Source organism: Phytophthora infestans, genomic scaffold (assembly GCF_000142945.1).
Source record: "Phytophthora infestans T30-4 supercont1.14 genomic scaffold, whole genome shotgun sequence".
NCBI classification, from domain to species: domain Eukaryota; phylum Oomycota; class Peronosporomycetes; order Peronosporales; family Peronosporaceae; genus Phytophthora; species Phytophthora infestans.
The window spans coordinates 1870016-1876156 of NW_003303745.1; positions in this window are offsets into that span (position 1 = coordinate 1870016).

Consider the following 6141-nt stretch of genomic DNA (forward strand, 5'->3'; position numbering starts at 1 on the left):
CTTCCGGGTAAGATGGTGCTCATCTTGCAGATCACGTTAAACCCTGGTCGTGTCTACCATAACATGTGAGCACTAAGGATACTGTGTGCGGTGTTGTTTTGAACCGTAATATACGTAGCTCACAGTATACATGTACTATATGTTGCTTCGCTTTGAGTAGAAATTCTAAGCCCACTGCAGCGCAGCGGAGGTGGTCGGCCCTCTCTACACCAACCAACTATGCCCTAGCGTCCGCGGAGCGGGCGCCCAGAGCGCTAGTTTACCGCTCCCTAACCTTGTAGCCTGTCGGTCTGTCTGTCCGTCCGTCCGTCTGTCAATCCGTCCGTCGCACTCCCTGTCTTCCTGCTTTGACCTGCCTTTCCGCATGGCTACACCCGGCCTGTCTAATACAGTTTCATCCCATCTTACCGACCGCGCCTACCTTTCTGACTCGACCTAACTATGCTAAAACTACAATTATATCCAAAAGCGGACACAATTAACTCGCGCCCTGATTGGGCAATACCTGCCGACCTGTGACACTGACTGGATCTGTCGCAAGATCAGACCGTCTGTCGCCCTCGCGATTGGACGTAAGGTAAACATTTCTGCCGAGCACGAAACGCATCGATTGGTTGCAAACAGCCAGGGGAGCTGCGCTGATGATTGATTTCATATATTTAGCTACGCAAAACCTGTCGTATGTACTGCAAATCGGGCACAGTAACCACTTGATTTTTAGAGATATTTATTATTATTAATGTAGACTTCACAGACCAGTATTTTGTAAGAGCTCTGGGATGCTATTTTCCACACACTTTTCAAAGTAAAGACGATATTAATATAAGCTTCACAGACCGCATTTGTAAGAGCTCGGCGATGCTATTTTCCACACACTATCTAAAGTAGAGACGATATTTTTTTATATATTAAAGAAGGCTTCACGACCAGCGCTTTTTGTAGGACTTTGCGAATATATATCTTTTTTACTTCACCTGGCACTCACCACTGCCACCGTGCAATGAAGGCGCGCGGCGGCACGGTAATTGTGCTATCTGCTCCCGTGCACCCCACCCGACGAATGCATGCGCGCACGATAGATAGTCGTTTTAGTCAATTTATATTGCATGTAAAGTATGTATTTGTTTGGAAATGTGATAAAAGTATTATTATAACAAAGCCAAATAGTAATATTTTAAAACATTTTACTGTTTTGCCTAATAATAAATACCAGCCTTACAGTACCGTGCTATTGGCTAATATTTGGACGCAAGTAATTGGTTAAAACAATATAATTTGCAAACATACTCACAGTTTGCAAAATGGTGGGCCCTACGTGCAAGCAATGCGAGGCGAAGATTGACCCGCTTCTGCTGAGCCCGCAGCGGTCTACGACGGATGCACGGGCGCGCTGCGTCTGCTGCGGGAAGCTGCAGTACGGCTACGCATTCCGTACAATCAGCGGGCGGGACATCGTGCGGCGCTGTATTGCCGGCAGAACGGTCCAAAAGCGGTTGGGTTCTGGGAGGAATAGCCCCCACCCACCTGATTCGGTCGATGTGCGCCGCCAGCAAGCTGCAACGTCAAGAAGGTGATGGGTCCTGACTGGTACCCCAAGAGTAAATAAAGAAACAGCCACCCTCGCAAGCTGACCGCCCGAAACGCCAAGTACATCGAGCAAAAGAAGCAGCAGAAGAGCAAGTAATGGTAAATATACCCTTTTAGGCCCCCATTTTCCTACCTATATTCGTATTTAGTATACTGGTTGACGGTACGAGGCTTGGAGCCGCACAAACGGTAAACTGACTATGGCGCTGGCAATAGTGTTGACGCACCTACAGAGGGTAGCGCGTTTCAAATAATAATTAACGCACGGTATCTACTGTCAACCCTTGCAAGCTGTCTGTCCCTATCTGCTTCCGCGTAACAATAGATCGAGAGTACACTCGCTCACTTGGATACATGCAAACCATGCTATCTGTGCCATTAGTGCTCACAGCGTATGTTCCATTAATGTGCGCTCACAAATTGAAACTACAGCATCGAGTGAGCACTACACGCGGCGATTAAGTTGCGGTCTACATAGATGCGAGCACGTGTGCGGTAGCGCAAACAATACCGGTGGGTGTGGTAAGTCGAACTGTCTGTACGCAGTACTATGCTTTAGTGCCCTGTCCATAATGGTCGAGATAAGAGCTCGGCTCAGTCGCGGGTGGCTATAAGGTGTACCCGCCGCGCGCGTAGATACTGCGTTGAATACAGGTGACAGACGCGCGGTCAGCTTGCCAGTATCGCTGCAGTATGGCCTGTGACCGGTTAGTGACCTGCTGGGTCATATAGACTGATACATCAGAAGCGTAAGCACAGTAAGCCAGCACGACGACGCAAGTGTACCGAGAAAGCGACAGTGATCCTATACATAGGTTTTAAATATCACGAGCGCGTGATATACACTCATTAACGACCTCGCAATATATGCACGGATACATCAAATAGCACGCCGAGTTGATAAGTAGGCAGCAAAAGTACTTCATATAATGTACATGAGCGACGATTCAATCAAGTCTAAGATATCTACGATCTGATAATCTACCTACAGTTATGTGACTTCGTATGTTCGTCATACATATCGGAGCCAGTAAATGTCACTCGAAAGGGTCTACGCCACTATATCAGTCAGAATCTATGCAAATAAGTCAGTATGTGCATCAGCTATGCAAGTAGAATCAATACATGCGAAAGATAGTGGAAAAACCCTTCAGTAAAATCATAAAGAGCTCAGCAGAACAATTACAACGCATAATATTGGTGTTTGTCGCGACTATCGGCAAAATCTACCTGTTCTAAAAGATACTTCGCGCGAGGAGCTGACTAAACCTTTCTCTAATAGACCGTCGCAATCAATGAGACGGCGTCGACTGCCTCACGGCGATGACGTGACAGATGATATTATGTTTGAGTAGACGTATTTACTCCAGCTAAACTGGAATTCCTCACCGGCCTGTGCCAATTTTGGATCATCACTGATACTGGCATGTCTTCCGTACAGCATATATTACATTTGCAGCCACGCACGCCTCCGATTTGGGAGCTATGCGCTCAAATGCGATTATAGACAAAACCTTCCCGGGTAAGATGGTGCTCATCTTGCAGATCACGTTAAACCCTGGTCGTGTCTACCATAACATGTGAGCACTAAGGATACTGTGTGCGGTGTTGTTTTGAACCGTAATATACGTAGCTCACAGTATACATGTACTATATGTTGCTTCGCTTTGAGTAGAAATTCTAAGCCCACTGCAGCGCAGCGGAGGTGGTCGGCCCTCTCTACACCAACCAACTATGCCCTAGCGTCCGCGGAGCGGGCGCCCAGAGCGCTAGTTTACCGCTCCCTAACCTTGTAGCGTGTCGGTCTGTCTGTCCGTCCGTCCGTCTGTCAATCCGTCCGTCGCACTCCCTGTCTTCCTGCTTTGACCTGCTTTTCCGCGTGCTACACCCGGCCTGTCTAATACAGTTTCATCCCATCTAACCGACCGCGCCTACCTTTCTGACTCGACCTAACTATGCTAAAACTACAATTATATCCAAAAGCGGACACAATTAACTCGCGCCCTGATTGGGCAATACCTGCCGACCTGTGACACTGACTGGATCTGTCGCAAGATCAGACCGTCTGTCGCCCTCGCGATTGGACGTAAGGTAAACATTTCTGCCGAGCACGAAACGCATCGATTGGTTGCAAACAGCCAGGGGAGCTGCGCTGATGATTGATTTCATATATTTAGCTACGCAAAACCTGTCGTATGTACTGCAAAATCGGGCACAGTAACCACTTGATTTTTAGAGATATTTATTATTATTAATGTAGACTTCACAGACCAGTATTTTGTAAGAGCTCTGGGATGCTATTTTCCACACACTTTTCAAAGTAAAGACGATATTAATATAAGCTTCACAGACCGCATTTGTAAGAGCTCGGCGATGCTATTTTCCACACACTATCTAAAGTAGAGACGATATTTTATTATATATTAAAGAAGGCTTCACGACCAGCGCTTTTTGTAGGACTTTGCGAATATATATCTTTTTTACTTCACCTGGCACTCACCACTGCCACCGTGCAATGAAGGCGCGCGGCGGCACGGTAATTGTGCTATCTGCTCCCGTGCACCCCACCCGACGAATGCATGCGCGCACGATAGATAGTCGTTTTAGTCAATTTATATTGCATGTAAAGTATGTATTTGTTTGGAAATGTGATAAAAGTATTATTATAACAAAGCCAAATAGTAATATTTTAAAACATTTTACTGTTTTGCCTAATAATAAATACCAGCCTTACAGTACCGTGCTATTGGCTAATATTTGGACGCAAGTAATTGGTTAAAACAATATAATTTGCAAACATACTCACAGTTTGCAAAATGGTGGGCCCTACGTGCAAGCAATGCGAGGCGAAGATTGACCCGCTTCTGCTGAGCCCGCAGCGGTCTACGACGGATGCACGGGCGCGCTGCGTCTGCTGCGGGAAGCTGCAGTACGGCTACGCATTCCGTACAATCAGCGGGCGGGACATCGTGCGGCGCTGTATTGCCGGCAAGAACGGCCCAAAAGCGGTTGGGTTCTGGGAGGAATAGCCCCCACCACCTGATTCGGCCGATGTGCGCCGCCAGGAAAGCCTGGCAAACGTCAAGAAGGTGATGGGCCCTGACTGGTACCCCAAGAGTAAATAAAGAAACAGCCACCCTCGCAAGCTGACCGCCCGAAACGCCAAGTACATCGAGCAAAAGAAGCAGCAGAAGAGCAAGTAATGGTAAATATACCCTTTTAGGCCCCCATTTTCCTACCTATATTCGTATTTAGTATACTGGTTGACGGTACGAGGCTTGGAGCCGCACAAACGGTAAACTGACTATGGCGCTGGCAATAGTGTTGACGCACCTACAGAGGGTAGCGCGTTTCAAATAATAATTAACGCACGGTATCTACTGTGAACCCTTGCAAGCTGTCTGTCCCTATCTGCTTCCGCGTAACAATAGATCGAGAGTACACTCGCTCACTTGGATACATGCAAACCATGCTATCTGTGCCATCAGTGCTCACAGCGTATGTTCCATTAATGTGCGCTCACAAATTGAAACTACAGCATCGAGTGAGCACTACACGCGGCGATTAAGTTGCGGTCTACATAGATGCGAGCACGTGTGCGGTAGCGCAAACAATACCGGTGGGTGTGGTAAGTCGAACTGTCTGTACGCAGTACTATGCTTTAGTGCCCTGTCCATAATGGTCGAGATAAGAGCTCGGCTCAGTCGCGGGTGGCTATAAGGTGTCCCCGCCGCGCGCGTAGATACTGCGTTGAATACAGGTGACAGACGCGCGGTCAGCTTGCCAGTATCGCTGCAGTATGGCCTGTGACCGGTTAGTGACCTGCTGGGTCATATAGACTGATACATCAGAAGCGTAAGCACAGTAAGCCAGCACGACGACGCAAGTGTACCGAGAAAGCGACAGTGATCCTATACATAGGTTTTAAATATCACGAGCGCGTGATATACACTCATTAACGACCTCGCAATATATGCACGGATACATCAAATAGCACGCCGAGTTGATAAGTAGGCAGCAAAAGTACTTCATATAATGTACATGAGCGACGATTCAATCAAGTCTAAGATATCTACGATCTGATAATCTACCTACAGTTATGTGACTTCGTATGTTCGTCATACATATCGGAGCCAGTAAATGTCACTCGAAAGGGTCTACGCCACTATATCAGTCAGAATCTATGCAAATAAGTCAGTATGTGCATCAGCTATGCAAGTAGAATCAATACATGCGAAAGATAGTGGAAAAACCCTTCAGTAAAATCATAAAGAGCTCAGCAGAACAATTACAACGCATAATATTGGTGTTTGTCGCGACTATCGGCAAAATCTACCTGTTCTAAAAGATACTTCGCGCGAGGAGCTGACTAAACCTTTCTCTAATAGACCGTCGCAATCAATGAGACGGCGTCGACTGCCTCACGGCGATGACGTGACAGATGATATTATGTTTGAGTAGACGTATTTACTCCAGCTAAACTGGAATTCCTCACCGGCCTGTGCCAATTTTGGATCATCACTGATACTGGCATGTCTTCCGTACAGCATATAT